At 39.1% G+C, this 11,383-nt stretch overlaps 1 protein-coding gene and 1 non-coding gene across 2 annotated transcripts in view; both read right to left on the bottom strand.

The window, feature by feature from the left end:
* LOC102974897 (acyl-protein thioesterase 1-like) overlaps positions 1-11,383 on the bottom strand; it is a 28,630-nt gene that overhangs the window by 15,040 nt on the left and 2,207 nt on the right. The window lies entirely within an intron of this gene.
* On the bottom strand, positions 4,079-4,185 carry LOC112064020 (U6 spliceosomal RNA). The gene has a single exon (XR_002891315.1). It is a non-coding gene; the product is annotated as a U6 spliceosomal RNA (small nuclear RNA).

The raw sequence follows: 11,383 nt of genomic DNA, 5'->3' as shown, positions 1-11,383 counted from the left end.
GGCCATGGCTCACGGGCCCAGCCGCTCCGCGGCATGTGGGATCTTCCCGGACCGGGGCACGAACCCGTGTCCCCTGCATCGGCAGGCGGATTCTCAACCACTGCGCCACCAGGGAAGCCCGAGATGACTACTTCTTTTTGAGCAATCCTGTAGTCTGTCTTCAGAATCTATGAGTATCTCTTATACATAATTTTTGATTTAATGTATGATATGTCATCTCCATTTCATTTATTACCTGTAACACCTGGCATTGACCAGAAGACTCATTTACCATTGATAAACTTTAATAGAAACAAAATAATTATTGAGATAAAATTTTAAAAATTACCATAATGATTTAAAGAGCTTTAATTGTTTGAAACTTATAACAAATCTTCTTTGATGATCATTAGTCATTTTACTCTCTGGCACACATATGAATAAACCTGCTACTCTTCACCTTGGATCACACTATCTAGAGTTGCCCATGTGGGAAGCAACATGATCCCAGATGAAATGCCTGCATTTTAGACCATCTGACCTTGTAATGATAACACCAGAGTAAGCACTTACTGGAAACTGCAGAAGCTTGTAAGTGAAAAGTATCAAGGAAATCCACGGTTTCAGACAATAAATATTGATCCATTTTGCCAAGTTCCATTAAAATATACTTTTTTAGGCCTAGATATTACTTTTTTAAGTGAAAAGGATTCTGCCTATTAATCTAAATAAAGATTTCAGTAGTTCTGTGGACATGGTAATTAGAGCCAGCATGTACTTCCTTTTGCAACAGCTTAGTATCTTTGGGCTTGACAATAGGGACACATTTCAGACTGTGAAATACTACTAGATTCCTTAGCTTAATTGATTTGGGGCTTAAGCTTGAAATTGCTATTTATTTTCTCAGTTCGTGTTCTCTTAATCCACATGTCCTTCTCTCTCTATTTGCAGCCAGTGTCTCTCAGGCAGGATTTTAGTTTCAAGTACTTGTATGAGAGTGTGGAGTCCCTCCTGACTGGCTTTCCTGGAAGCCTCTGGGGACTCACCGCTCTGCACGTGAACTGCTCCTCTCTCTGTGGACTTAAGTTTCTTTAGTTCGGGCAGTCATCTCAGTGGGAGCCTGCCCACGAGACCTGTCTCTTTCCGAATTGGTTCTCTTTCCAAATCGGCTCCAAATGTTTTTTACATTAGATATCACTTTCATTCATTTTTAAAAAAGTCTCTCTCTCCCTTTCTGCTCCTAAGAAGTATTCCTTCCAGAATTACTTTAAAATTGTCAAAAAATTATCCTTTTTAGGCTCTTGCATATATGGAAATGAGAATTATTAATCTTCAGGATAGCAATTTTGTCTGGTGTAACTTCTTATGTCTATCTAAAAAAATTTAAACTATATCACTTAGGAAAACAAGCAAGGATTTGAACCTTTTGGGCGCTTCTACTCAAATCTTTCCAGGTTCCTGGAAAACTTTATTTTTTATTTATCTATTTTTAAAATTAATTAATTAATTAATTTGGCTGCGCCAGGTCTTAGTCGCAGCACGCGGGATCTTTGTTGCCGCGTATGGGATCTTTGTTGTGTCGTGTGGGATCTTTAGTTGTGGCATGCGAACTCTTAGTTGCGGCATGTGGAATCTAGTTCCCTGACCAGGGATCAAACCCAGGCCCCCTGCATTGGGAGTGCAGAGTCTTAGCCACTGGACCACCAGGGAAGTCCCTGGAAAACTTTTTAAAAAGGTAAATTCCTGGACTCAACTTGTAGAAAATTGAAAAATAATATACTATATTACCTTAAGAATAAAAAGGGTCCCACAAAATGATTTTTTGTATAGAGCAAACGGGGCTATATTAGGTAGGTAGATTTTTCCAAACAGACCCTCTAAATTTGATGAAAATCTGTCCAGTTTTTTCATGTGGTGCAGTAGACAGAGTAAGAGATCCATAGACAGAAATTTAACTTACATAGTTTATTAATTTCCATACACATTTCAATCATACAATCCAATGAGGTACATTGTTTAAAGTTCAGGAATTTATAGACAGTTGACAGGTTCTCTTTTATGACATTATTCTATTTCCAAGGCTATAGGAATCAGACAGTTTTGTTTCTTCCCTCAGCTGAAGTTGTTATATCAAATCTGTTATCAAGGTCAAATGTATGCTGCATTAGTCAGTCTTTTTTTTTTCTTTCTATTTTTCCTGTCACCACCCATGTCTAGGTTTTCCCAGATTACTACAATTGGCTTTAAAAAAACCCCCATTTTATTATGGAAAAATTCAAACATACTCAAAAGTAGGGAGAATATTATACTGAATGCTCATGTACATGGCATAAAGCTTCATCAATTATAAACATTTTGCTATTCTTCCCCCTTATTTTCTTTCTGGAATATGTTAAAGCCCAACCCACTCATCATAGAATGTCAGTGTGTGTCTCTAATAGGTAAGAAATTTGTGTCCCCCATAGCTTTCTAATTATTCTTTCTGTAATCTCATTTTTCTCACCAATCCAAAAATTTCCAACCATTTAGCATACTCCCACAGAAACCTAAAAGGGTTTTCAAAGGCTCAGTATTTCTCGTTGAATCAAGTGCACACTCTTGTCCTGGTTCACAAAGCCATCTTACTTTAGCTTCCCTCAGCTGTTTAACATTACTTTCCGTTATTCCCCAACAAGCTATCAGGTGGGTCTCCTCACTGCTCAATAGATGCACTTTTTATTCCTGTCTCTAGTCATGCTCTTGCCTCCCCAAATTATGTGCATTCTTGAAAGCTCTGCTTGGCTGCCACTTCCTTTATGAAGCTTTCCCCAGTTCATACTGACTTCTCTCTTCTCTGAACTCTTGGAATTTAAACTCAATTCCTAGAACTTTAAATATGATATTTTTATGGTATCCCAGTCTTAATTACTGTAACCTGGAAAGTGGACTCGGAATCACTGACTAGCAGCATTTGTTTTTAAAGACAACTTTACAATGTTTGGGTGAATGGTATCACTAGGGATATAATGAAGGTCAGTGGTACTGGACAGATGAAGCATCAGTATGGTAGACAGAATTCTAGATGCCCATGGCCTCTGCCCCTGGTGTTACTCCTGTGATTATATTATGTTACACGGCAAAAGTAATTTTTCAGTTGTAATTAAGATTGCTAATCAGTTGACCTTAAGCTAGGGAGACTATCCAGGCGCACCTGATCAAATCCCCTGAGCCCTTTGAAAGCAGGGGGTTTTCTCTGGCTGGTCATAGAAGAGGGAGTCAGAGAGATTCTAAGTCTAAGAAGGATTCAACCCACAATTATTGGCTTTGAAGATGAAGGAAGGCGCCCATGAGCCAAGAAATCCAGGTAGTTTCTAGATAGCCAGAAAGAAAATGTGATCTCAGTTCTACATGCCCAAGGACATGAATTCTGCCAACAACCTGAATAAGCTTGGAAGCAGCTCTTCCCCAGAGCCTCAGACAAGAGCTCATCCCAGCTGACACTTGAGTTTGTCTTTGTGATGAGAGAACATGCAGAGAACACAGCCAAGCCCACCCAGACTTCTGACCTGTGGAACTGTGAGATAATAAATGGGGGGTGGTTTAAGCTTCTAAGTTTGTGGTAATTTGTTATGCAGCAATAGAAAATGAATACAGTAGGTAACACAGGGTTTGAGCTTGTAGTGAAATTTTACACATTTCCTGCTGTTCTTTCTTTTTTTGGTTTCAGTTTTATTGGGGTATAATTGGTATACAGCACTATATAAGTTTAAAGTGTACAGTATACTGACTAGACGTACGTATATTGGGACATGATTATCACAGTAAGTTTAGTTAACATCCATCACCTCATACAGTGATAAAAAATTTTTGGTTTCCCTTGAGATAAGAACTTTTGAGATCTACTCTCTTAGCAGCTTTAAAATATATCATACAGCAGTGTTAACTATAGTCATCACGTTGTACATTGCATCCTTAGTACTTATTTATCTTATAACTGGAAATTTGTAACTTTTGACCACCTTCACCCAATTCTCTTACCTCCCACCATTTTGCCTCTGGTAACCACAAATCTGTTCTCTTTTTCTATGAGTTTGGGGTTTTTTTTTTAGACTTCATATATAAAAATATGGAACACTACATGTATTTGTGCGTCATCCTTGTGCGGGGGCCATGCGAATCTTCTCCGTATTGTTCCAACTTTAGTATATGTGCTGCTGAAGTGAGCATCCTGCTATTTTTTGTTTGTTTGTTTGTTCTTGTTTTTTGCGGTACGCGGGCCTCTCACTGCCGCGGCCTCTCCCGTCGAGGAGCACAGGCTCCGGACGCGCAGGCTCAGCGGCCATGGCTCACGGGCCCAGCCGCTCCGCGGCATGTGGGATCTTCCCGGACCGGGGCACGAACCCGCGTCTCCTGCATCGGCAGGCGGACTCCCAACCACTGCGCCACCAGGGAAGCCCCTGCTATTTTTATTAAGGCTCCAAATCAGTAAGAGAGGTTTTGCAGTAAACTGAGGCACTCGTTTTAACACACACGGTCACTGCACAGGCTAGCAGTGCCCTTAGTTTATGACACCTCTCTCTTGTCCCTCAATTTCCCACTACAAATAGGAAAATTTCAAGAAAAGGAAAGTCCAGCTTCCCTATTGCCTATGTTTTCAAAAAAGTGTATAAGAAGGTCCTTGCGCAAAAAATTCTATTAGAGGGTCCTATAAGAGGGCCCTTGAGGAGGGTGATTAGGACAGCCTATCTGACCAGCAGTAGAACTGGTTCACTATGCAGACCCTGACTATTTACCTCTGTTATGAGAGTGGCACAGATTTTGTAGGAAATGTTCCCCTAGACTCTGCAGCAGCCAAGATTTTAGATGGTGGAACTTGTTTAGAAAATAAATCCAGACACTCACTTTAGGAACCAGTCAACAAATAGTTACTGAGGATGCTTAGAAAGATGAGTACTGAAGTTACAGTTTCTTCTGAAGCTTAGAATCAGAGATGATGGGCAGGAGCTTTATTAGTTTTACAGGCTTCTGTTTCTCCAGCCACACACAGTTAACAAAAACGAATGGTTAGACATTCATTTGGGGTGCCTGTGTATGATTCAAAAAGAACTTGTTCCTTATAAAATTTATTGTTAAATGACTAATTACAGGATGATGATGAAAATAAGCCTCCTAATTGAAAGAGTTATGCAAATATTCTTTTAAAAGTCAACCTTGTGAGATATAATTTACATATAATAAAATACATATATTTTAAGTGTACAGTTCGGTAAACGTATACACTCACATCACCATCATCATAATCAAGATATATAGCACATTTCCTCACACCAGAAAGCTCCCTCATGTACACCCTTTGCAGTCAGTCTCTGCTTCCAACTACTGCTCCAGGCAACCACTGATCTCATTTTTATCACTATAGATTAGTTTTTCCTCTTCTAGTATTCATATAAATGGAATCAGACAGTATGCATATTTTTTGTGTTGAGTTCCTTTCACTCAGCATGAGGTTTTTGAGACTCATCCACACTGTTGCCTTTATCAATAATTTATATTTTTATTGCCAAATAGTATTTAACTGTGTTAATAACACAATTTGTTAGCCTATTGGTGGATACTTGGCTTGTCCCAGTTTGGGGCTATTATGAACAAAGTTGCTATGAACAGTCTTTGGGTGGATATATGTTCTTTTTTCATTTTGGTAAATACCTGGGAGTGGAGTAGCTGATTCATATGATAAGTATGTTTAACTTTAAAAGAAAATGTCAAACTGTTTTCCAAAGCGGTTGTACTATTGTCCACCCTCGATAGCAAGATAACCAACTGTTCTCATTTTCTTCAATACTTGGTATTGTCAGCCTTTTAAAAGGATGTGGAGTGGTAGCTATCTAATGAATATGTAGTGGTATCTGATCGTAGCTTTGATTTGCAGTTTCCTTATAACTATGATGTTTAACATCTCTTCTTGTGCTTATTAGCCACGCATGTATCTTCTTTGGTGAAGTGTCTTTTCAAGTCTTCTGCCCATCAGAAAATAATTAGATTGTATTATTATTATTGAGTTGTAAAAATTTTAAACTATATTCTGGCTATACGCCCAGGGTCATATACATATTGATATTACAAAAACTTCTCTCAGTCTGTAGCTTGCCTTTTTGTCATTTCTTTTTTTTTTGCAGTACGCGGGCCTCTCACTGTTGTGGCCTCTCCCGTTGCGGAGCACAGGCTCCGGACGCGCAGGCTCAGCGGCCATGGCTCACGGGCCCAGCCGCTCCGCGGCATGTGGGATCCTCCCGGACCGGGGCACGAACCCGTGTCCCCTGCACCGGCAGGCTGACTCTCAACCACTGCGCCACCAGGGAAGCCCCTGTCATTTCTTAAAAAGGTCTATTTTGCCCTACTTCTCACCTCCTTCTCCTTCAGGTCTCTACATATATTTAGGCCATTTTCTGCTGTCCTACAGGTCTCTAAGGATCTGTTTATTTTTATTCAATCTATTTTCTCTCTATTCATTAGCTTGGATAATTGCTATAGATTTGCCTTCCTATGTTCAAATTCACCAGTGACTTTTTTCCTCTCATCTCTGATCTACTGTGATTTTTTTGGTCATTTTTCAGTTCTAAAATTTCCATTTAGCTCTTTTTTATTGTTCACATTTCTATGCTGAGAGTCCCTACTTTTTAACTCACGTGTCCCTATTTTCTTAATTCTTTGAACATATTTATAGCACTTGCTTTAAAGCCCTTATCTTCTAAATCCATCATCTCAGTAATGTTGGGACTGGTGTTTTTCCCTTAACTATGGGTTACTTTGCCTTTTTTTGTTTTTGTTTTTTGCATATCTAGTAATTTTTTTAAAACATCTTTATTGGAGTATAATTGCTTTACAATGATGTGTTAGTTTCTGCTTTATAACAAAGGGAATCAGCTATACATATACATATATCCCCATGTCTCCTCCCTCTTGCGTTTCCCTCCCTCCCACCCTCCCTATCCCACACCTCTAGGTGGTTACAAAGCACCGAGCTGATCTCCCTGTGCTATGCGGCTGCTTCCCACTAGCTATCGGTTTTACATTTGGTAGTGTATATATGTCCATGCCACTCTCTTACTTTGTCCCAGCTTACCCTTCCCCCTCCCCGTGTCCTCAAGTCCATTCCATCTTCTTTATCCATTCATCTGTCGATGGACACTTAGGTTGCTTCCATGTCCTGGCTATTGTAAATAGAGCTGCAATGAACATTGTGGTACATGACTCTTTTTTATATCTAGTAATTTTTTAGATTGTGTACTGCACGTTGTTGTTGGTGCATTGTATAGGCTCTGTACTTTTGTTATCTTCCTTTGAGAAGTGTTACCATTTCTATTAGGCAGCTCATTTACTGGTTGATTACCTTGCACTCTTGTAGGCTTGTCTTTATGCTTTGCTAGGGGACACCTATTGGAAAACTCAATATGTTTCCCAAGGCCTCTATCTTTGCAGGTCTCAACCTCTAAATTCAGCTTTCACTGAAGATCTTTTAAAGGCTTGGTTTTAGACCTTGTTAGGGTGGGCATGGAGTAGGCCTTACCCTAAAGCATGTTTCTAGTCTTCTCTGGTGTCTTAGATAGATGCCTTTTGTGTTAATAAATTGATAACAAGGTCTTGCCACTCTGGCTTGGCCAGAACTTCCATGTCTTCTAACATTGTTTTGTATCTAGTATCTTTATTCTGTTCTTGTCTCTATGGTGACTGTTCTGTATAGTTATTACAAGCCTCAGGTACTCTTGCCATGGTCATGTGCATCTTAGGATTCACAGAGAACCTCCTGCACAACTTCTGGGTCTCTCCCTTCTCTCTAGCCCCTACATACCTGCTTTACTTTCTGATGCTTTGCCCTGCAGATTCTGATTGCTTCAGCTTTCCTGAACTCTGACCTCTGCCTCTTCAGCTCAGCAGGATCGTTTCTTGGATTCTAGCTTGCTATGTCCTGGTTGGATAATTGTGCCCAGGTAGAGATCCAAGGAAATCATGGGGCTCACTTTATGAATTTCTCCTCTCTCAAGGGTCACAGCATTGTGTTTTCTATTGTCCAATGTTTAAAAACAATTGCCTCATGCACCATCTCTAATTTTATTGTTTATAACAGAAGGGCTAGTCCAATACCAGTTGCTCCACATCTGGAAGTGAAAGTTTACCAGATGTGCTCTTAAGGATTCAGTTAGGTAAAGACGAATGGATTTATCCCCAAAGGGACCCCAAAGCTTCTGTTTGGACTGAAAAAGCATTTTTAATACTCATGAATCCCGTCATATGGCTCAGGACACTGGCCCTATTCATAGGAAGTTAGTATGGTGGGGTCGAGTGTAGTTTCTCTATGTTGTTTCCGAAAATTGAGTCTAAGAGCCATCTATTCTCTCTAAGAAATAGAAAGAGGGTCTCTAAAAATAATTGTGTAGTAGTAGTTTTGGTAATAATAAATTACTATTATTGAGTACTTAATGTTCTAAGTGTTGTTCTTTTTTTATTAAAAAAATTTTTTTTCATGTGGACCATTTTTAAAGTCTTTATTGAATTTGTTACAATATTGTTTCTCTTCTATGTTTTGGTTTTTTGGCTGAGAGGCATGTGGGATCTTAACTCCCCAACAAGAGATCGAACCTGCCCCCCCTGCATTGGAAGGTGAAGTCTTAACCACTGGACCACGAGGGAAGTCCCTAGATGTTGTTCTTAAGGCTTTATTTTTATTAACCAATTTATTCTTTATAATAACCCAATCTTCAAGTACTAATTACTAATTAGTACCTGAATATTATAATTATTAATTAATAATCCTGTTTGGAGATAGAAAATTGAAGTACTAATAGGTTAAAAAACTTTCCTGAGGTGACACATCTGTTAAGTGGTAGATATGGGAGGTCTATAGAAAGCCTTTGCCAGTTTCTATCATAGAAATGTTACACAGCATAAAGGATCTTAGAAACACCGTCTTTTTTTAAAATATCTTTATTGGAGTATAATTGCTTTACATTGTTGTGTTATTTGCTGCTGTATAACAAAGTGAATCAGCTATACATATACATATATCCCCATATCCCCTCTGTCTTGCGTCTCCTCCCACCCTCCCTATCCCACCCCTCTAGGTGGTCACAGAGCACAGAGCTGATCTCCCTGTGCTGTGCGGCTGCTTCCCACTAGCTAGCTATTTTACATTTGGTAGTGTATATATGTCCATGCCACTCTCACTTCGTCTCAGCTCATCCTTCCCCCTCCCCATGTCCTCAAGTCCATTTTCTACATCTACATCTTTATTCCTGTCTTGCCCCTAGGTTCTTCAGGACCTTTTTTTTTTTTTTTTTTTAGATTCCACATATATGTGTTAGCATACAGTATTTGTTTTTCTCTTTCTGACTTACTCCACTCTGTATGACAGTCTCTAGGTCCATCCACCTCACTACAAACAACTCAGTTTCATAGAAACACCAAGTGTCTTAATGTGTAAATGAGTAGGTGAGTTTGTGAGGGTGTTTGTGGGCACATGTGAGCATGTGAGAGTGTGTGTGGGTATGTGAGGGCTCCTATCTCAGGGTCTTCCAAAATGCTGTTCTTTCCCTTGACTACCCCTCTTCACCTTCAGTCAACTCAATCTTATCCTTCAGGGTTTAACTTCAATATCACTGCTTCAAGGATGTTTGTTACATGCTTTCATAATATGTTATTCTTTATTTCTTCCTATCACTATTGTAATTGAATTTACAGAAATATTTATTTAATGGGTGTGTTTTCCACTGGACTGTAGGCTGCATGGGGCCTGTTTCCCACCATGTCTCCAACACGTAGCATGGTTTCTGGCATGGAGTATGTGCTCAATGTGTATTTGTTGAATCAATGAATGAATGTCCAAGAGTAAGTAAGTTTCCCTTCTCATGTTGCTATAAACTGATTTATCTTTGAGAATTGCATAATTTTTTTGCCTTTCCCTCCAATTAAAAAAGGTACATATAGTAAAATTTATTATTTTTGGTATATAGGTCTATGAGTTTTTACAAAAGTAAAGAGTCATGTGCAACTGACACAGGCTTAATTTCCAAAATATCCAAACAGCTCATACAATTCAGTAACAAAAAAGTCAACCCAACCAAAAAATGGGCAGAAGACCTAAATAGACAGTCCTCCAAAAAAGACATACAGATGGCCAATAGGCACATAAAAAGATGCTCACCATCACTAATTATTGTAGAAATGCAATACAGTGAGGTATCACCTCACACTGGTCAGAATGGCCATCATTAAAAAGTCTACAAATAACAAATGCTGGAGAAGGTGTGGAGAAAAGGGAACCCTCCTGCACTGTGGGTGGGAATGTAAATTGGTGCAGCCACTATGGAAAACTACATCCAGAGAAAACTCTAATTCAAAAAGATACATTCACCCGAATGTTCATAGCAGCACTATTTACAATAGCTAAGACATGGAAGCAACCTTAATGTCCATTGGCAGAGGAATAGATAAAGCAGATGTGGTACATATATACAATGGAATATTACTCAGCCATAATAAAGAAGGAAATAATGTCATTTGCAGCAACATGGATGGACCTAGAGATTTTCATACTAAGTGAAATAGGTCAGACAGGGAAAGACGAATATGATATATGATATCCACATATGATATCACTTATATGTGGAATCTAAAATATGATACAAAAGAACTTATTTATAAAACAGAAACAGACTCACAGACATAGAAAACAAACTTACAGTTACCAACAGGGAAATGGAGTGAGGGAGGGATAAATTAGGAGTTTGGGATTAGCAGATACAAACTCCTATATATAAAATAGATAAACAACAAGGTCCTACTGTATAGCACAGGGAACTATATTCAGTAACCTGTAATAAACTGTAATAGAAAAGAATACGAAAAAGAAGATATGTATATATATTCTTGCTGAACATCAGAAACTAACACAACATTGTAAGTCAACTATACCTCAGTTAAAAAAAGAGTCATGTAGCTACCGTAATAGTCAAGGTATCGAACAATTCATCCCCCTCCCCACAAAAAACTCCCTCTTGATAAGCCTTTGTAGTCACTCTACCCCCAACCCTTACTCTTGGGCAACCACTGAAAATTGCTTATTTTACATTATCCTGGCTCTTTTCTTTTCCATCCTGCCTTATCTAAGTTCAGCTATCTTACTGCTCCTTAGCACTCCTGAATACTTTATCAGAGAAATGAAATTGCATCTAGGCAGTTGCCTTACCCATTTATGTCCCACATGGAGTCATTTAAGCAAATAACTCGACTACCTGGAAGAGTGAGAAGAGGAACACTAGGCTACTTGGTGTTTTATCAGTGGCCTGTTACGCTCTTAACAGCTCCAGCGTCTGTATATGCATCCCTGTTTCACTACCCCTGCCTTAATTCAGGCTTCCTGATCTTGTCC

The sequence above is a fragment of the Physeter macrocephalus genome, chromosome 1, assembly GCF_002837175.3.
Source record: "Physeter macrocephalus isolate SW-GA chromosome 1, ASM283717v5, whole genome shotgun sequence".
Lineage (NCBI taxonomy): Eukaryota > Metazoa > Chordata > Mammalia > Artiodactyla > Physeteridae > Physeter > Physeter macrocephalus.
Note: the sequence above shows the minus strand (reverse complement) of the source record. Positions and strands in the feature narration are given on the sequence as shown.